Source organism: Protopterus annectens, chromosome 6.part0, assembly GCF_019279795.1.
Source record: "Protopterus annectens isolate FY-2018-M chromosome 6.part0, PAN1.0, whole genome shotgun sequence".
Classification (NCBI taxonomy): domain Eukaryota; kingdom Metazoa; phylum Chordata; order Ceratodontiformes; family Protopteridae; genus Protopterus; species Protopterus annectens.
Genome location: NC_056737.1, coordinates 1,839,332,315 through 1,839,353,281, shown reverse-complemented (window position 1 = coordinate 1,839,353,281; position 20,967 = coordinate 1,839,332,315). Strand labels below are relative to the sequence as shown.

General features: G+C 40.9%; 1 protein-coding gene across 4 annotated transcripts in view; it reads right to left on the bottom strand.

The window, feature by feature from the left end:
• The window catches only part of GLS (glutaminase), a 1,896,678-nt gene that overhangs the window by 1,364,574 nt on the left and 511,137 nt on the right, over positions 1–20,967 (bottom strand). The gene's annotated exons all lie outside the window — the stretch shown is intronic.

Sequence of the window (20,967 nt, the reverse complement as noted above, 5' to 3'; positions counted from 1 at the left end):
TGTCCCTAGCTATTCTCTGAAATGGTTCCTCAATAACTTGTAAAAGCAGCTTTGGCTTTAAAGGACATGGGCAGATATGGTCTGCTGAAAAGTACAGTTATATAAGAACTTGCCTTAACAGCAGATATCCTGCGGTTCACTGTTGCAGTACTGTTTACATCTCAGATATCCTGCAGATGATAGACAAACATTCAGCCAGCACACCAAAGCCTTTACACCTTCCAGGCACCATATGTCAGACATATGTCTTACGCCCAAGGTGTAAGGCACATAAAGTGACATATGAGCACAAAATCATCAGAAATTAATTCCCCCAGAAGAACCACAGCAATCCAACAGGAAAAGCAAAAGCATGTACATCTAGAAAGGGAAAAAGGACAAAGACCCCTCAGCTAGAAGGAAGGCAACACAGAATAACGTAGGGACGGATGTGCAGACTTAATATTGCAAATGTGAAAAGTAGGACGTCTATTGTCATGACAAGTTCTTATGCAATTAATTGTACTGTGCCTTCATTATTACTGTTGCAGTATTCTTTACATCTGGCAGAGTACAAAAACTACTAGACAGGACGGAATGGTGAAGCCACAAAGAAGCCCTTCAAGAACCAATGAAGGATGACCCTGACAAAACACATCATGGTCCTAAAATCATATCCAACTTATAATCATTAGTAAAAAAATTATATACAGAAGACAAAGTAGCATCTTCCAAAATAGATCTAGTATCCAGACCCATGAAAAAAAGCACCAAAAGAGATCAATGTGCCCGAACAGAAAAAGAAGAAAGTTACTTGTAATGAAAGAAATACCCCCCAAAAAAGAAAAGCCTTAGAAATTCTGGAGGAGATTGTTTGTTAAGAAACAGCCAAACCCAATGTCCTGGAATGAAAGAAACAAAAAAAGTTGCTCAGACTTACTGATATCTTTCGGCATATTGAGGTAATACCCAAACTGTCTATGTAAATCCAAGGTGTTAGAACTTTCACTAAAAATTCTGTGGAGTGGGGAAAAAAAAGAAGGCAGATGAATTGTTTGATTCAAGAACAAATTAACCACCTTGAATATAAAAAAAGATTAGTAGAGGAAGGTGCAGGCTCATAAGGAAACTGAGCTAATTTCTCAAGAACAAAATTAACGTCAAAAGAAGGCAGAATAGGCTTTTGCTGGGGGCCTAAAATGAAGGACATCTTTCAAACATTGTTTGACTGCAAAACAAGATGCAAGGGGGTGGATTCAAAGACAGACAGAAAAGGCTGACTGATGAATATGCCAGACCAGAAATGAGCAACTCACAGTAAAAAAAAGGACTATAGGAAGACCCACAGAAAAGGGTCATGTTTGAAATGTGCATACATACATATGTACATGCATGCATAAAAAATAAATAAAATCCTACTTATTTATATTTGTTTACCAGAGTAGTGCACTGACCTCATTGGACCATCTGCCGGCACAGCTGGGGTAAACAGGATCACATAAGAAATTAACAAACATTTTTACAGATACAAAAATATGCTATAAAAGATGCATGTATTTACAGATACAAAATTATGCTACAACATTTAGTTCAAAAAGCATTTACAAAATAAAAACATGGAAGAAAAAATAGAATTAGTGGGGTTTCAGGTCTCCAGCAAAATCCAAAGCACATCCTCAGCAAATTGGTGTCTGAAAGGAATCAAAACCCTATCACCCAGAAAGTCAACTGACAGCAAGTGAAGGTGGAGGAGAGATTAATTGCTTCTGTGAGAAGATCCATCCTGTGAGGTAACTTGTGATGATTGTGCCTAGAAGGGGGAAACAAGTGCTGTCTGGGTAAAAAAATGAGTCATCAACAAGATCCTGGGCTTGTCCCACATGACTTGGTGCAGGATTTTTGATACAAAGAAAGAGGGCAGTGGGCATACAGAAACTTATCTTCTTCCAAGAAAAAGACAGGGTGCCCACTTTACAAGCCAGAAGACTATACTCAATGGAACAGTACTGGGAAAGGGAGACAAAAATATCTACTCGAAGAGTATCCCACTGATGTACTATGTCCAGGAACACTTTCTTGTGAATCATCCATTCATGAGCATCTGTCCTGGATCTGCTCAAACTGTCTATCACAAGATTGTGCTCTGAAGGAATGTAAACCACTGAAGAATCAGTTGGTGGAGGATCAAATGGTGCCTGTAAAGAAGGTTAGACTTTGTGCCTCCCTATTTTTTGATGCACCACATGACTATAGCATTGTCTGGGAATATTCTTACAGGGCCTAGAACCAAAAGACATTGGAAGGCATGAAGGGCCAAAATGAGAGCTCTCATCTCCTAAAGTCCCTGGACCTTGAGGTAGTGGGAGGAAGCTCCCCTTAAGCTTGACTGGATGCATCTATGTACAGCTCCTGAGTGGGAGGAGGAACCTGAAAAGACAGACCTGGATTCAGTGAAATTTGTTGAACCCACCAGTGAAGCTAGAGCTTGAGACAGGGCAAGAGAAGGCTAGGAAAATCCAGAGGAAGGTAGTGTTGAAGCCGAACAGTCTTGAGATAAAACACAATTTCTCATATGGAGTTTGGCAAAGAGAACAATGGGAATAATGGATGTTATGAACTCCAGAGCAAGCAGAAATTCTCTTGCAAGGAGGACTGGAAGAAGAGACTGAAAATAAGCAGTAAAAAAAGGACCTTGGGGTGAGGGAGACAAGCCAAGTGTGGTACGGTTAAGAAGGCTTCATCCTAAAAACACTTGATCCTGAGAGAGGGTCAACACAGATTTTTTGAGATTTAAGGTGAACCACACATAGCAGTATAATGAAGTAATCCAAAGCAGGTGGTGCTGAGAGGGAGCCTGAATCAAAAGGCCATCTAAATAAAGGAATATCTGAATTCCCTGAAGTCTGCAGAAGGCTAACACTTGGGCCAGACATTTGGTAAAGACCACTGGGGCTGTGGAAAGACTAAAAGACAAAGCAGAGAACTGATAATGTGAGGAAGAAATAGAAACACTAAAAACTCCCAGAAAACAAGGTGAATAGGAATATGCAGGTAAGCATCCTTCCAATCCAGGGACACCAGAAAAGGTTGGGGAAGCAAAAGAGGAAATAGTATCTGGTGAGAACATCCTGAATGAAGGAACTTTTAGAAAGGTGTTGAGAAAGGAGGGCTCTAGAATGGGCCTCCAAGTCCTCAACTTCCTAAGTAACAAAAACATCTTGGAATAAAAACCTTGCCCTGCTGGTAAGGGGAACAGGTTGGATGGTTTCCTGTAAAAAAGATTCTAAATGAGGCAGCTGACAACAAGGATGCTGACGAAGGTCTAAGAAAGGAGGAAGGGACTTTCAAACCATAAAATAACCCTTTTGGATAATGGCAAGCATCCAAGAGTCTGTGGTGATCTACTGCCAGACAGGGAAAGAGAGAGTTAACCAAAGAGACAGATGAATCTGGCCAAGGGGTAGACAAGGTTGAATGCCAAACAGAAACAGATTTGTCAGGAAAAGCACATTTTTGACCTTTACTATCCTGAGAAGGCTTGACAGGAAAAAGTCTCTTGGAAGTTCTTTTACCAGTAGAAGGCTGTCTAGGTTTTCTGTAAGCAAAGGATGGTTAAGACCAATAATTTCTTTGAAATTTATGAACTGGAGAAAAAGAAAGAAAGCTTTGCTACAGATCCTGCATAACTTTACCCTTATCTTGTATGGTCTTAAAGTGCTCAGCAGATGCAATGCCAAAGAGACTCTGCCCAAAGGAGAATCCAGTAATTTAGCCTTGATGTACTCGGGGAACAGCCTGCACACGTAACCAAGAATACCTACTTATGATCCAGATGCAGCAAACCTAGAGATGATGCATCAGCAGCATCATGCATTTAATACAACAGCAAGCCACCCGAGAAGCAGAACTCAAAAGGGAAAGGGCAAAAATCTTTGTCTCAGAATCAGGCATATCAGTCAGAATGCCTCCCAGCTTAGAAATAACCCAGTACATAACTAATCATATGGGTCTGCTAGTTTAAGAGCCCTGAAACCTAAGGTAGCAGAAGCCTACACTTTTTCCCATGCTTCTCCATAGCACAACTGCCCTTAGAAGAATGCAAACCTCAGAGGACAGCAACTTGGATAGTTATCAGGAGCTACAGAAATAAAAGTCAGATCAAAGGCAGGACTTTTATATGAAAACTTTTGGTCTTAAGGAACTTCACATAACCTTGCCAGGCTTCTTACATGCAGCAGGCTGGGAATCAGGAGCATGAGAATCTGAAGAGAAAGTGTCCAGGAGGGCATCCAAAAGAGGAGGGACAGCAGAAAGCCTAAGAGAATCCATCTGCAAGAGTTCATAGTACCTCTTCTGAGTGTCAGAAACCTGGACACAGTCCCACTTAAATCATTCCATTACATGAACTACAGTATCTCCAAAGGCCAATTTCTCCATAGGGGAATAAGGATAAAGTGAATTTTCTTCTTCAGATCCTACGACAAGAGAAGAGTGCATTTCAGGAGTATGCCAATGACTCCTCACCAGAGTCTAAATTTAACTCATCAGAGGAATCAGATCTCCTTGGAAGTTTGAAGTAGGGCCATAAGGGCACTGAAAAGTTTGAGAAAACTCCTGCCAGTGCTTACGTGGATCTTTAGCCATAGGGGGCCACACTTTGTCTTCTGCTCTTTTTTCAAAGGCACATGAGGTTTAATAAATCCAGAAGGTTCAGACCCTGCCTAGATTCAATGAGGGTAGCAAGTACCGCCTCCCTAACAAGTATTTGGGAAACCCCCTGGACCCTCTGATATAAATCAGCTGCAGTTACCCCTCTACATCTTCAGCAGACCTAGAAACAGCCTCGGCAAGTGTGCGATTGTGCAGCCGCATGTCAGCTTCCAACTTGGCTGCGACAGAGGAAGCTGATGTAGACAGCTAATGGTCCTCGGTTTCATCTAATCTGATGGAGACATCCAGTACAGGCTGGACTGACATAGGATCAGTGTGCACCTTTTAGGTTGTTTAAGTGGCAGCTGAATGTCAGGCAGGCAGGCAGATTCAGAGACCATGGTACTCTGAGATAACAATTTCAGACACTGGTTCTTCAAATAAATGGAAAGTGATGATAAATGACTGCGGAGAGTTTCTGGGACAAAAGCCTGACTGCATTAAACCAAACAAAAAAAAAAAAAAAAAAAGCACTGCTCATGTCTATCTTTATGGGGAATCTGCCTCAAAAACTCACATTTTCCCTTCCTGGACAACATGTAAAAGAACAAAACCCAAAGAAAAAGAGGAAGAATAGACCCCAATGGGGCACTTATCTTTAAATGGCTCAGAATCTGAACCAACTCAGTGACTGTCTTGCAGACCGACTTCAATGTAACTTCGACTGGCAGCAAAGAAGACCTGATGATTTGGTGCTCGCATGTCACTTATGTACCTTACATCTTGGACATAGGACATGCATCAGATGTACCGCACCTGGAAGGTGTAAAGTCTTTGGTATGCTGGCTGGACATTCAATTATCTTCAGCAGGATATTCCAGATGTAAAGAATACTGAAACAGTGATAAGGAAGAACATCTATGGAGTTAACAAGTATGCAGTCCAACTGAACATATCAGTTTAAATACAAACAAAACATTATCACGTATCCTGGAGAGACATGCTTTTAGAATCACTAGGAACCAAAAAAGGACACAGTCCCCAAAAAGAATATGGGAAGGTATGCTAAGAAAAGGTGGGTTGTCATCAGGAACTGAAACAGTCAACGCTGTACTCAAGTATCTTGAAACAGAAATAATCAGCAAATGGAGGAAATTTCTTTTCACTATAGGGATGCAAAGACAAGATAACATAATTCCAAAACTGGAGAGAGAGAACACAAGTTAGATTTTGAGAAAAGATGAAGGAAAGACATGGGTGATCTTCATGACGGCAAGTAAAGAGGTTCAATTTAAAATAAGTGAATGGATTGGAAAATGAGGGGGGTGATGTTGGCTGCTAAAAACTTCTGAAACTATGGAGGGCCCTTTTTTGGTGAATTTAATAACAGAGGGATGAAGTGGCTCAATAACTTAGAATGGACTGAGGATCAGAATGTATGAAGTCAACAGGCAAATGGATAAGGCAAAAAAGCAATAAAAAGAAGTTATGTACATACCACAACGTTCCATACGAGTTGTCCATCTCACCCTTTATTCTTGACTGATGGGTTCGGAACCAATCCTTGATTCTGACTCTGCTATTTTCTAAAGCTCGAGGTCTACAGCTAGCTTGTGGCTCTATCCCTATCCCATGATGCCACAGGGCATTACCCACATCTTGTTTGCTGATGTAACAATTATTTTATATATATATATATATATATATATATATATATATATATATATATATATATGAGAAAGATATCTACGCAATAATACTCTTTACCAAAAAACTCAGAAGCGGGTCAAAGACAAGTTACCAAGAGTAGAACCACCTCGTTCTTCCAGAAATCAAGGCAGGGGGTCAGGTGGGTGGGACATAAGAATGAAGGGCGAGATGGACAATTAACAAGGAATGTTATGGTATGTACACCACTTCTTTAAGTGCAGTTGTCCTATCTCGCCCTCATTCTTGACTGATGGGACAGCGCCCCTAGCGCCTTTCTTCTTGGGTGGCTCAAGGGAGTAGATTTGTAATGAGTGATAAAGGCATGAGGCTTAGACCATGTAGCTGCAACCATGTAGCTGCTGCACAAATACTATCAATGGGTAACCTAGCACGGAAGGCAGAGGAAGTAGATATCGAAAGCAAAAGCCGGCAACTGTGAGCTGTGTAAACTAATTTAATTAGTTATTAAAATAAAAAAAAAACACAAGAATAAATAGACCGGTTTCGGCTATGGTGTTAACCTAGCCTTCATCAGTGTATATTCCAAAAACAATCTTGAAGTTCTTTTATACATTTGGAAATCACAAAATTTCATTGGTGAGCTCATGAATATTTATTAATATACCAAATCATAAATATTCATTAAGACCAGGCTGGAAAAGTCCACCTAATTTTACAATCCATTTTTTCTCTTTTGCATTTAATTTACTATGCCATCCAGATTTATTAGATTTGTCACCTATTATTTTATCAATGATGGTAAAATGAAACTTTGCTGTGGTATGTTTATAAAGGGTATTGCTCATTCTCTTACATATGACATCACTGAGGTGTTCAGAAATGCGTAATTTAAGAGGTCTGGATGTTTGCCTATGTAGAATGCATGACAACTGCAAGAAACCATGTAAATGATCCAATCCGTGCTGCAATTTGCAAAAAACTTGATGTCAAATATAATACTGCAATTAACTACTGGAGAATTGTTTGGTTTTTAGCACATGTTTGCAATGGCTGCAATGTTCACATGGCATGCAGCCCACAAGCTTGTCTCCAGAGATTAAGGTTTGGGTCATGTTATGATTGATGGGATCATGATGGTGTTTATAGTGGTTGAAATAAGATCCAAGATTTTTCCCCTTTCTGAATGAGAACATGCAGGTTTCAGATAAATGTTGTGACAAAACATTGTCAGCTACGAGAATATTCCAGTGTCGTCTGATGGCATCAATGACTCTGTTGGTATTCCTACCATATGTAGTGATAAATCGTAAACTGTTGTATTTTGTGATTTTTGTTTGTATTTAAGAAGGTCCTCTCTGTCTAGATTTGCAGCATGATTGCTTGCTGTATGTACATAGCCCATGCTGTAACCCCTTTCTTGAAACCTATTGCACAAATCTTTACGAAAGACATCAAAGGTATTGTCCTCTGAACAAATACATCTCATCCTAATGAACTGAGAATTGGGGATGTTTTTAGTGATATTTGCTGAATGAAAGCTGGACGCGTGGAGTAAGGTGTTGTATTCTGGGTATTTTCTGAATACTTCTGTACGACGGGTGTTGTCTTCATTCCTTGTAACCAACACATCCAAATATGTAATCTTGTGTGGGTCATAGTTGATGGTGAATTGCAAGCACCATTTATTATCATTGAGATACTTAACGAATTCCATCACATATTCCACATCCGACCTCCACACCATCCAGCAATCATCCAGATATCTACGCCAAATATCAATTTTCCCCAAGTAAATGTTGTGTGCAACATCATAGATGATTTGTTCTTCTATGTATGCCATACATAAATCTGCATATATGGGGGCAAATGATGCGCCCATTGCAGTACCCCATACTTGGAGATAACATTGTTAGCCATAGAAGTAAACATTTTTGGTGAGAACGTGTTAAGTTAGGCATATAAGAAAAGTGTTGAAGCCGGGTTTGTATAATTCGGATTTGTGTAACCAATATTTTATTGCATCTAGCCCTGCCCAATGTGGTATGTTGGTATACAATGCACTAACATCCAAAGTACATAGCAACCAATTGTCCTCTATTTGCATTTCATTTATGATACTTAAAAATTCTGTGGTGTCCTGAATTCTGGATCTTACCCATCTCAGTAATGGTTTTAGATGTTTAGTTAAGAATTCAGATAGTGGTTCGGTTAAGGAACCATTACCTGCCACAATTGGTCGACCTGGGGGATTCAGAGGATCTTTATGAATTTTGGGCAGAAAGTGGATGTACTGGCTGTTGGGATAAGATAATTTGAGAAGATTTTTTGTGTTTTGTGTAATGATGCCATTTTCTACTGCTGAATCCAAAAATATATCTATTTGATGTTTAAACACAGATGATGGATCAAGAGGCATTTTGGTATAATATCTGGCATCATCCAACTCTCTCTGAGCCTCGGCATCATATTGGGCCCAATTCATGACTACCACAGCACCACCTTTGTCCGCAGAAATGATAACCACATTTTTGTTGTTAGAGAGTTCCTGTAAAGTTGACATATCAGTCTTTGAGAGATTGTTAGACTTAGGGTGAGTCATACTCAATCTAAAATGTAGATCTTTGAGAACACTATTTTGAAAAAGACTCACACAAGGATGCATGGGTGGGACAAAGGTGGATTTGTGGTATTTGAAATTATCAACAGTAACACCATCAGAATTGTTATCATGAAAATACAGTTTTAAATTAAGCAGTCTGCAAAATGCTATAACATCTTGTGCAAATGTATCTTCTGGAACAAAAAAAAACAGGTATAAAAGAGAGACCTTTATTCAACAAAGCAGTTTGTGAGTCAGACAATGTTACATCAGAAATGTTTAATACATTTGTGCTAGGACACATTTATTTGTTCGTCAACAGTTCCATTAAGCACTCCAAACTTCTTATTTTTTTCGATGTTTCCTGCCTCCCCCCTTGCAAGGCCTAAAGGGGCCACACTATGGTTACATTTGGGGATGGGGGAGTCTGGGGTTAGCTGCGTGTCCAAATCTGTACCAGAAGAAGAATTGCCCCCCGATGAGTCAGTATATGTATTTTGTTTTCTAAGAATGGACTTGGGACGTTTGCGTTTGGGGGTGGTGTTGGTTTTTTGATAACCACTTTCAAACCTAACATGTCTCATATGTTGAAAGGGATGACCTTTGTCATAGTCTGTTTGGTCCCTTTGGAATTTTTTGAGTTTTCTATCCTTTAGTTGTTGTTCAAAGGTAAGTAAATCTGAACTAAGTTTGGACAAATGGGTGGAAAAAAATGGTTGGTCCTTACATTGATTACTTTCATCACATAATTTGCTGACATTGATGACTTCCCTATCAATAATGCGCTCATAATATCTAGACAATGTTTCAACAAATTTCATGGAGCAATTTTGTTGTACTGTTGACCATTCACTGGTTAATTGTTCATCTAATTCAGTAACTAGTGGCTGAATTTTGACTCTAAGCCCTCTGGGAGTTATCCCTTTGGCCATATACGCTTTGAATAGTTTGAGATGCCATACGTTGGACCTTAATGTTCTCATATTTCTGTTCAGTTGCTGGAACAGCTTATCACAGTGGGTTTCGGGATTGTCGATGGTATTTAAACTGTTATCACTGAGCCATTCACCTATTCCAAAAATACCCAAATCTTCTTCAGAAGAAAGCCCAACCAAAATCCGATTTAAATCCATTATAAGAGGATAATGAAAAAAGGAATTTGGATACAAAAATGGAGAAAAACAGACTCAACTTGTAGCTAGGAGATAATATCAGGTATAAAACTTTATCAAATTAAGTATTAGTCAAAGTCAAAATACTGGTTTAGACATGTATATCCGCCAAAAACAGATTTCAATTATAGGAATAAAAAGAAGTAAATGCAGTACCACGTCCTGATGATTGAAAAGATTATACGTGGAAACTGAGCAATAATGGCCAATGAAACAGACCAATTATTGAGTCAAAACCAAAAGTTTTGAACAATATGAAATCATGATGTCTGAGTAATTGAAATAGGCCCTGACAAAAGTTCTCATAAATAGGCCTTGTCAGCTTGCATTGAGTTTATCATGCAAGTATATAAAAATATGACATCTGATAGTTAATAAAAACCTTGCCACGTCCAGATCCACTTGTGAATGAATACAAAATCTGGGACAATAATTGTCATTGCAATTGAATTATATCACAACAGCCCTTGACAAATGGAAATATGCTTGTAAAAAATAGAATCAAAATTTGGCTGAATAAACACGTGTAAATCAGTAAGAAATTATTGTCTGTAAGCTACTGATGAGTCCATAGAAAAAGCCCAATTGTCTATTTAAATTGGAGTCCTATAGGTTGGACCAAAAATGACCGGATAAAGTGGGGAAGTTTATTGAAATATATAATGTATCTATGTATGTATATCACCCACTATAGATGAAACTGGTGGTAAAAGTAAGTCTGGTATACATTTGGTATCAAATGGTATTGTGATGAATATTATTATTTAGTATGACATTCCTGGTATAAATACAGTATAGTATGCATATAAATGGTCTCAATGCATCAAACAATTATATATAGAGCAATCCAAAACGGTTAACAATATTGATGTTAACATGCACGATGCAATACATTGATTCCCAACATAATAATATATGAATCCCAAACCTATACCAGTATAAGTGGCCTGGAAATAGTTGCAATACAAGTTGTCAGGTAAGGAGATATCCAAGGGTTGCCGGACTATTTTGCAGGTCCAAAATCCCCTCAAAATATATCCATTATTGAGACAAAAAATGTTTTTATAGTAAAAAGCAACATTTGTTTCGGTCACTGTCAGGTATTCAATTATTATATGCACATTACAATACTGATTGTCAACATAAACCATATATGCGAGTCCCAAACCTATAACAGACCAAATATCTGAATAATATTATTACTTTGTTTATCAAAATGAATCCAATAAATGTTAACCATTTATAAGAAATTGTCCAAAGGTTGCCTGACTGCCTTGTAGGCCCGATAAATCCTGATTGATAGAGCAAGGGAATGTAACACTGGTTTAGAAAACGGCCTTGATATAAATAATATTCCACTATCCGATATGGATGTGTTGCCGTTATGTCAATTTAAACACACAGTCATGATTGTTCATCACAGTTTTTGAAGACAGCCCTCGGCCTTATGTGTTGTTGAATCACAAAGAGTTGCCCCTTCAAACAAGCACACTAATGACACAGCTTTCTGTATATGTAAATCAGGTTGCCACACGATATTAAATGCTTTCTGTCCCCAAAAACGGTAAAAAATAATATACATGTGTTTTATAGTCCCAAACAGAACACCAATTAGTATCCTTGCAGCAAAAAAATGGTGGGCAAAGTTTAGTTGTTACATATAAATCCGTGAATAATTTTCGTTTGCTAATGTATCATGAAAAACGGCCCCATATCAATGTATAAAACGCAATAAATGTCCGATAGTAAAATTATTTTTTCACAATGTTTCTGATGTTATCAAAACCTTTTTTACCCATTTGTTGTCCTCAAGGATCATTTAGATGTAAAAATCAGCTTAAGCATACTCACAGCCGTTTTTTCATGAAGCCGTATGTTCGCTCTGTACTGAAATTGTAAACTTGTATGACCAGGAACTAACTCCCAATGTTAAACACATTGATACACCTCCGATATAGTCCAGGTAAAGGAATGGTATAAACTACTAGGCGTGGAGCATAACCGCTGTAGTTTATGGAATCCTGGATTGGAAAAGCCCCATTGGTTTCCAAATGCAGCAACTGACGAAAAAATACTCAAAGCAGTTTCAGATTGTAGACCACAGTCAGCAATTGTGAAAGAAAGCCCTTGAATGTTCAAAGCAAATAATTATATCCGGCCAAAATTAAATATAAGAGCTCAGTAATTGTGGAGAATCTGGTACAGATTCTACCCACACAGCAAGCCACAGACTACCAGCAGGAAACAGAAATGTACACTCAAAAATAATTCCCCTGCACGAAGTAATTGCACGGCTCAAAAACACATGGTAGACAAAAAAGCAAAAGCCAGCAACTGTGAGCTGTGTAAACTAATTTAATTAGTTATTAAAATAAAAAAAACACAAGAATAAACAGACCGGTTTCGGCTATGGTGTTAACCTAGCCTTCATCAGTATAAATTCCAAAAACATCTTGAAGTTCTTTTATACATTTGGAAATAATTAATCACAAAATTTCATTGGTGCGCTCATGAATATTCATTAATATACCAAATCATAAATATTCATTAAGACCAGGCTGGAAAAGTCCACCTAATTTCACAATCCATTTTTTTCTCTTTTGCATTTAATTTACTATGCCATCCAGATTTATTAGATCTGTCACCTATTATTTTATCAATGATAGTAAAATGAAACTGCTGTGGTATGCTTAAGAGCATGTTTATAAAGGGCATTGCTCATTCTCTTACATAAGACATCACTGAGGTGTTCAGAAATGCGTAATTTAAGAGGTCTGGATGTTTGTCCTATGTAGAATGCATGACAACTGCAAGAAACCATGTAAATGATCCAATCCGTGCTGCAATTTGCAAAAAACTTGATGTCAAATATAATACTGCAATTAACTACTGGAGAATTGTTTGGTTTTTAGCACATGTTTGCAATGGCTGCAATGTCCACATGACATGCAGCCCACAAGCTTGTCTCCAGAGATTAAGGTTTGGGTCATGTTATGATTGATGGGATCATGATGGTGTTTATAGTGGTTGAAGTAAGATCCAAGATTTTTCCCCTTTCTGAATGAGAACATGCAGGTCTCAGATAAATGTTGTGACAAAACATTGTCAGCTAAGAGAATATTCCAGTGTCGTCTGATGGCATCAATGACTCTGTTGGTATTCCTACCATATGTAGTGATGAATCGTAAACTACTGTTTGTATTTTGTGATTTTTGTTTGTATTTTAAGAAGGTCCTCTCTGTCTAGATTTGCAGCATGATTGCTTGCTGTATGTACACAGCCCATGCTGTAACCCCTTTCTTGAAACCTATTGGACAAATCTTTACGAAAGACCTCAAAGGTATTTTCCTCTGAATAAATACGTCTCATTCTAATGAACTGAGACTTGGAGATGTTTTTAGTGATATGTGCTGGATGAAAGCTGGATGCGTGGAGTAAGGTGTTGTATTCTGGGTATAAACACCATCATGATCAATCAATGACAATGTCTACCATGTGTTTTTGAGCCGTGCAATTACTTCCGTGCAGGGGAATTCTTTTTGAAGTAGATATTGCCCTTGTTGAATGTGCTTTGATTCCTTGTGGTAATTCTTTATGTGCTGAATTATAAACAAACAAAATGCGTTGAGACAGCCAGTTTGACAAAGTAGTTTTTGCTATTGGAAGACCTTTTACTTTCTGAATAGGAAACAAAAGGTTGGTCCGATTTTCTAAAGTCTTTTGTTCTATGTAGGTACAAATGCAGTTGTCTATGAATATCCAACTGGTGTAACCTGAAGTCTGCCTTAGTGCCGTATCTGGAGAAGAATACTGGTAGTTCAAAAGATTGAGTGAGGCTAAACTCTGAGGACACCTTTGGCAAAAAGGATGGGTTTTGTTTGTACGTAATGATACTCTATCATTGTGGAACAGCATTGTATGGAGGTTTAATGGACACGGCATGCAACTCTGATACTCTTCTGGCTGAAGTGATGGCCACTAAGAAAGCAGTTTTCCAGGTTAGATATTTTAAAATCACACGATGATGCAGGTTCAAAATGGGGAAGAATTATTTTGAACAAAAGGATGTTGAGATTCCATGGGGGTACGGGTGGCCTAATATATGGTCTCAGTAAATTTGTACCTCTTTTTCTAGCCTGTGAGACATTATACCTGAATCTTCATTCCAAATACAAAAATTGGATGCCGCAGCTTCTTCATTCAAAAGTTTAATCAAAAACTCAAGAATAGATTAAATGGATGCTGAATATAGGTCAATACTATTTTGAGTGGTCCAGATAGAAAATCTCCATTTACTGAGGTACACTTTCCTTGTAGATGATTTGTGATAAGAGATACTGCAGATGAAAGACTCTGTGACCAGGTTATTTTAGGAATCAGAGCAGCCAAGCTGTCAGCTTGATGGCTGAGAGAGAAGGATGAAGAGCACCTGAAGAATGTGTCAGGAGATCTGGTACTGAGTCCAGGATCTATGGCTCTTCCTGCAGATGAGGCTGTAGGAAGGGGAACCAAATTTGTCGAGACCAGTAAGGCCCTATCAGGATTAATGTCCTTCCCAGTGAACTGGCTTTCTGAAATACCCTTGGTATCAATGGAAAGGGGGGATGGCATAAAAGAAACCCAGGGGCCAATCGTGCAGAAGCGAGTCCCTCGGTGATTCTGCTAGTGGAGGGATCAGGGCAAAATAGTTGCTGCATTTTATGTTCATGGACGTGGCAAAGAGATCACAGTAAGGCTGGCCCCATTTACGAAAAATCATTTCCGCTACATCTTGTTTCAGGGACCACTCGTGGGGCATTAGAATCACCCTGCTGAGCTTGTCGACTATCACGCTGGATTTCCCTGGGATATGCATTGCTGTAAGAAAGCTCTGGGATGAGGTCGCCCACTGCCATACTCTGAGGGCTTCTCAACAAAGGGGGTAGGACTTGTGAGTACCAGTCTGGTTGGACCTGAAGCCAACTGGGTCAGTGCTGAAAAAATTTTGCAAGAGCCGGTGTCCTCAAAATCTTCTGCACCAAATGATCCATGTCCAAATCCGAAAGACTTCTGGAAGAAAGAGATGATGGTGTCGGCGATGCCACAGACTGCAAAATTGGGGATTGGTGCATAGGAGACAGATCTAAAACTTGTGATCGATCGGCTCCTAGCTCGAACTATCGTTGGCCCCGACACAGATGGAGCCAAGTGGAGTCTGATTCAATGTGGTCGGTTCCAAGAATTTTTGAATCTTATCTGAAGGCTCCGAACCATCTGAAGAAGCTGAAGATGGCCTCTTAGAGCTTTTCTCAGACTTGGACGAAGAAGGTGAAGAAGTCTTTTTTAATGGAGTTTGACCCTTCTCTAAATCCTCAGCAAAGGAAGACTTTAATAGACCCCTTAATATCAGTTTATTCTTTCGCTCTTGAAACACCCTCCAGCTGAAAGAATGGCAAATGGAACAACTTTTCTGCAAATGCAGGGTTCTTAAACAGTATACACATTCGGAGTGCCCATCAGTGAGACATCATCTGCGAGCACTTTGGATATCTTTTAATTTAAATCCTGAGACCCTGGTCTCCTTGTTATCCTTATTTTGTTTACTTCCCATCCTGTACACAAAATAACAGAAACATAACACATTATGAGAGCCTTCTAACTTAAATAGGCTATCAAAAACGTTTAAGAAACAACTCTATTAAAGCGTACAAAATAAACAACCCTCTAACTTAAACAGGTTGTTTAAAAGTCTTTATATGTATCAACCTACAATACTATTAAACACATAGTAGAACCTCAAACACCTGGCTACTGAGGAGAAGAAGTGAAAAGGCGCAGCCTTGAAACATGACCCTTCTAACTAAAAATGCACACACACTAAGCCTTGAAACATGACCCTTCTAACTTCCTTTCCAAAACAAACAGTAGACACACACTGATATATAAATGTATATTTTACCAGTAACCACGAATATAATCTGATCAGGTAAAGGGACAGGGTTTTAAAGGCCCAACATATGGTCAACTAGAAAAATATCAGCAAAAAGCTTTAAAGACGAAGGATAAATGTGTAGCGATATGTGATTAATTAATAACAACCTTAATAGATTACAATTATTAAGTTTCAACAACTTTTATCAAAAAGAATAAATACATTTTCAACATAGCTAGCTCTCAACGACTCAAACTGCTTCAGTGGCAAACGAGATCTGGGGAATGACCTATGGCATCATGAGATAAGAATAGAGCCACGAGCTAGCTGTAGACCTCGAGCTTTAGAAAATGGCCATCAGTCAAGAATGAGGGTGAAATAGGACAATTGCACATCTAGAGAATTCATTGGGAATAAAAGCTGGGGCAGCAAGTGTCAGATAAACACTGAAAAAAAGAAGTTATGGACTCAACATAACGTTCCATCTGAGTAGTTGTACTTCATTTGTCTTCAACCTGTGGGTTACGGATCCACATCGGATCTGACACGGCCGCATATCCAACATCTGATCCAAGCTCCTCCCCTTACACATAATGCCCCTTGCCTCCTACCTCCCTTCAGATAGAGTTTGCTGCCCCAAGCATAATGCATACCCGACCCAACAAGACCTTACCACTACTACAACCTGAAAATCCTGAACCAAGGCAAGACCCAGGACATCCCTGAGGTATCCTTATCTGTATATAGCCAGCACAAAGTGACAAGGTAGGGGGAAGGAGGGGGGGATGGTTAGAGACAAATGAAGTACAACTATTCAGATGGAGCATTATGGTGAGTACATAACTTCTTTATCTGAAATAGTTGACTTCATTTGGTCTTCAACCTATGGGACAGAGTCCCCAGCTACTAACAACCTGGGTGGCCCTCATGGAAGGATATTCCAGAGCACAGCAGAGCCAAAGGATGCCCTGTTCCTGGATACAATGTCCAATTTATAATGTGAAATGAAGGTATGCGATGAGGACCAACTAGTTGCAGAACAAATATCATCCAGCGACACCCTGGACCAAAAGGCCATTGAAATAGCCACCGATCTGGTAGAATGCACTTTTACCTGACCTGGAGGGGAAATTCCCTTGAGACAATATGCTCAAAAAATGCATTGGGAAATCCAACGAGCAATCGTCACCTTAGAAATTGGATTCCCTAATAAGGGTTTTGAGTAATAAACAAACAACTGATCCGACATACGAAAAGCTTTTGCCCTGTGCAAGTAGAATCGTAATTGCCTGTGCACATCCAGCCGATGGAATTTATATTCACCCCTATTCTGAAAATTAGGAAAAAAGACCGGAAGATTGATAGTTTGATTAATATTGGCTTCTGACGCTACTTTGGGAAGAAAGGACGGGTTAGTATGCAAAGACACCTTATCCTTATGAAAAATCATATAAGGACCTTTGATGGATAGTGCTTGAACTTCTGACACTCTCCTAGCACAAGTAATGGCAACCAAAAAGGCAGTCTCCCAAGATAGATACCGTAAGTTCGAAAGGAGGGGAGACTAAAGCCTGAAGCACTAATGTAAGGTCCCATGGAGGTGTAGGATTCTTTTCCGGGGGTCTTAGAAAAAAGGCACCTTTAAGGAAGGTCTTGCAAAGTTTAGAAGAGGATAATGAAGTCATGTTTTCCCCCACATGAAAACTGGAAATTGCAACCAGTTGGACTTTGAGAGTGGAGGAAGTGGCACCTTGCTGAAAAATCCTCACCAAAAACTCTAATACTGCAGACACAGGAGCAGTAAAAGGATCCAATTCCCGCTGCGAGGCCCATATGGAAAACAGTTTCCACTTGTTACGGTATACCCTTCTGACGGAAGACTTGTGAGCTGCCATCAAAATGGTTTTAACAGAAGATGATAAACAAGGAGTCCTAATAATCATGGGAACTGGAGCAGCCAGCCAGCGAGTTTGAGACTGCCCAGGTCTGGGTGAGGAATCCCCGAGGGATGAGAAATAAGATCCAGAACCGGATCAAACATCCATGATGGAACTACTAGATGAGACCATAGAGAGGGACACCAGACTTGGCAAGGCCAGAATGGGACAATGAGGATCACAGTGCTCCCCAGCCTACAAGTTTTCTGAAGAAACTTCGAGATGAGGGGCAGTGGACGATGAGCATAAAGAAGACCGGGAGGCCAAGCATGAATCAATGCGTCTCTGGGGGCTTTCCCATGAGGGGAGTTCAGAGAGAAGATGTTGCTGCATTACGCGTTGGAATGAGATGCGAATAGATCACAGCAAGAAAGACCCCACTTTAGAAAGATCTGCTCTGCCACTGAAGGATTCAGAGACCACTTGTAAGGCATCAGGATAGATCTGCTGAGCCTGTCTGCAAGAATGCTGGACCGTCCCCGTGCTGTGCATTGCCACCAGAAAATGACCGGTGGACATCATCCATTCCCACACACTCATGGCTTCGTGACACAGGGGATAAGATCTGGTTCCTCCTTGTTTGTTGATGTACCAGACCACAGACATGTCTGTCTGAATCGTAATCGTCCCTAGAGGAAGATGGGCATGAAGGGCCTGCAACGCAAGAACCTCCCTCATCTCCAGGACATTGACATGCAAACTGGTCTCAGATGCCTTGGACTGTCCTTCCCAAACAATGCACCCACCCCCCCCAGCTGGAAGGCATCCATGGTCACAGAGGTTTTTGGAAAAGGACGGGAGAAAGAGACGTCCCCTTACTAGATCTGGGGAATGAATCCACCACCAAAGAGAGTCCCTGCATACTCAGGAGATTCAGATGGGATGAGACAATGGTAGAGTTAATAGAGACCACTGAGCTGCAAGAGTCCACTGGAGAATCCACATGTGAAGGCACGCAAAGGGTAATAGGCTGATGGTGGCCGTCACAGACCCCAACCCCCTCAGTACTGTTTCTGCTGCCGGAACTTGGGCTTGAAGGATATACAAAACATGTAACTTCAGACTGTGTACCCTGTCTGGGGTGAAGAAAACTTTTGTTTGGATAGTATCTAACCAAGCCCCAATGAAGTCTAGGATCTGAACATGGGCCAGTGACGACTTGAGATTGATGGTGATGCCCATTCTTTTTGCTAGTAAGAGGAAATAATCCCTGGCTTGGCAAAGTAAATGCTTAGAAGGAGCAGCGAAGAGCCAATCATCCAGGTTAGGGAAGACCTGAATGCCCTGAAGTCTCAGGTGAGCTGCTACTACTGCCATCACCTTGGTGAACACCCTGGGAGGGGCTGTGGTGAGCCCAAAGGGAAGGGCTCTGAACTGATAACTGGCTCCCAGCCGGAAGCGGAGAAACCTCCGAGAGCACCTGTTCATCTTGATATGATAGTACGCATCCTGGAGGTCGATCAAGCACATCCAATCGTTCACCTGCAAGTAGGGTACGATGGACTGAAGAGTGACCATCCAGAACTTCGCCTTGGCTACTGAGAGGTTCAAGGTGGATAGATCCAGAATGGGTTTTAGGTCCCTTGTTTTCTTTGGCACTAAAAAACTTGGAATAAATGCCTGATCCAGATTGGCCTAGGGGGACAGGTTGGATGACTAGTTTTCTTAGCAGCTTGTCTACCTCCAGAGCTGTTTCCTCCCTTTGCACGGGTGGAACATCTGGGAGGATCTTTCGGTGGGAGAGGTGGTTCGATGAATGGGATGGAATATCCTCTGGATATAATTTGCAACACCCAACAAACTGTTGTTACGGACTCCCATGCCACTGGGTGCAGTGATAGGCGACCCCCGACTGCCTCCAGAGATGAGCAGTCAGCCAACCCTTCAGGGGTGCTGTGCGGGTCTGTACGAGAACAGTTCTTTAGACCCAAAGTTTCTTGGACCCCTTCTGCCTCTAGGATGACGTCCATCATAACCCCCTCTGCCTCTGGGGGAAGATGAGTCCTGAGTGTCCCGGGAAAATGCCCGAGACATCCTGAACCACATCTTATTCGTCCCTCGCGGATTCCTAGAAAAGGATCTTTGAGGGGAGGAGAAGCAGATCCCGATGGCAGACGGTGTCTTCCCATCTTTCTCACTCTGGACCAGGTCTCTCGAACTGACTTCCCAAACAGGTAAGAACCGTTCTATGTGGCATTTGCAAATGATGCCTTAAAGGGTTCCAAGAATTGACAAAGCTGGAGCCAGGCTTGGTGCCTGATGGCAATGCCAGTACCAGCCACCCTGGAGGCTCCCTCTGTGGCATGGGAGAGAAGACGCATGGACGTATTAGCTACTGCCTTGAGAGTGGCCAACTGAGCAGAAAACATCTTCTTGCTCTCTGCTGACATGGACTCTGGGGTCGACTCAGAGATTTTCTTGACTAAGTCTCACTGCAGCCGAATTACGTGTGCCATGTAATTCAGCGCTCTTATGCAAAAAGTTGCTCAAGCGTACACCCACTTCCCGAAATGGTCCATTGCGCTTGACTCTTGGTCAGCAGAATGGACCATAGAACTCTCCTGTGCGAGTTCTTTCTTCATGATGGCTGCCACAACCATAGCATCCACCGGGAACCCCTTATTCCAACAAGTCCTGTCGGAAGTGGGGCTAAGAACTTTATCAGGGAGCTTAGGGATAGTCTCCAGTGTCCTGTTTCTTCCATGCTCAAGATGTTATTAGGTCCACTAAAGGATCTGTGGGAGGGGACACCCAGAAAGTAGATGGGCCTGTGCCGAATGCCTCGAGGAACACTGACTCGTACAAGGTCGGTTTTTGGGCAGACCACCCCTCCCGCGGAGGAGTTCCATGACATCTCCAAAGGAGACATCCTCAGGGGTGATGGGGGGAACCTCCCCCTTCCTCCAAATCAGTGTCTTCAGTGAGGGACTCCAGTGTGTAGTCAAAGTGCCTCCTTTTACAGATCAGTTTGCGAGGAATCTACTCAGTGGGAGATTCCTGAGGCAAAACAGACACAGGCTGTCCCTGAGTGGATAAGATGGTCGGGAC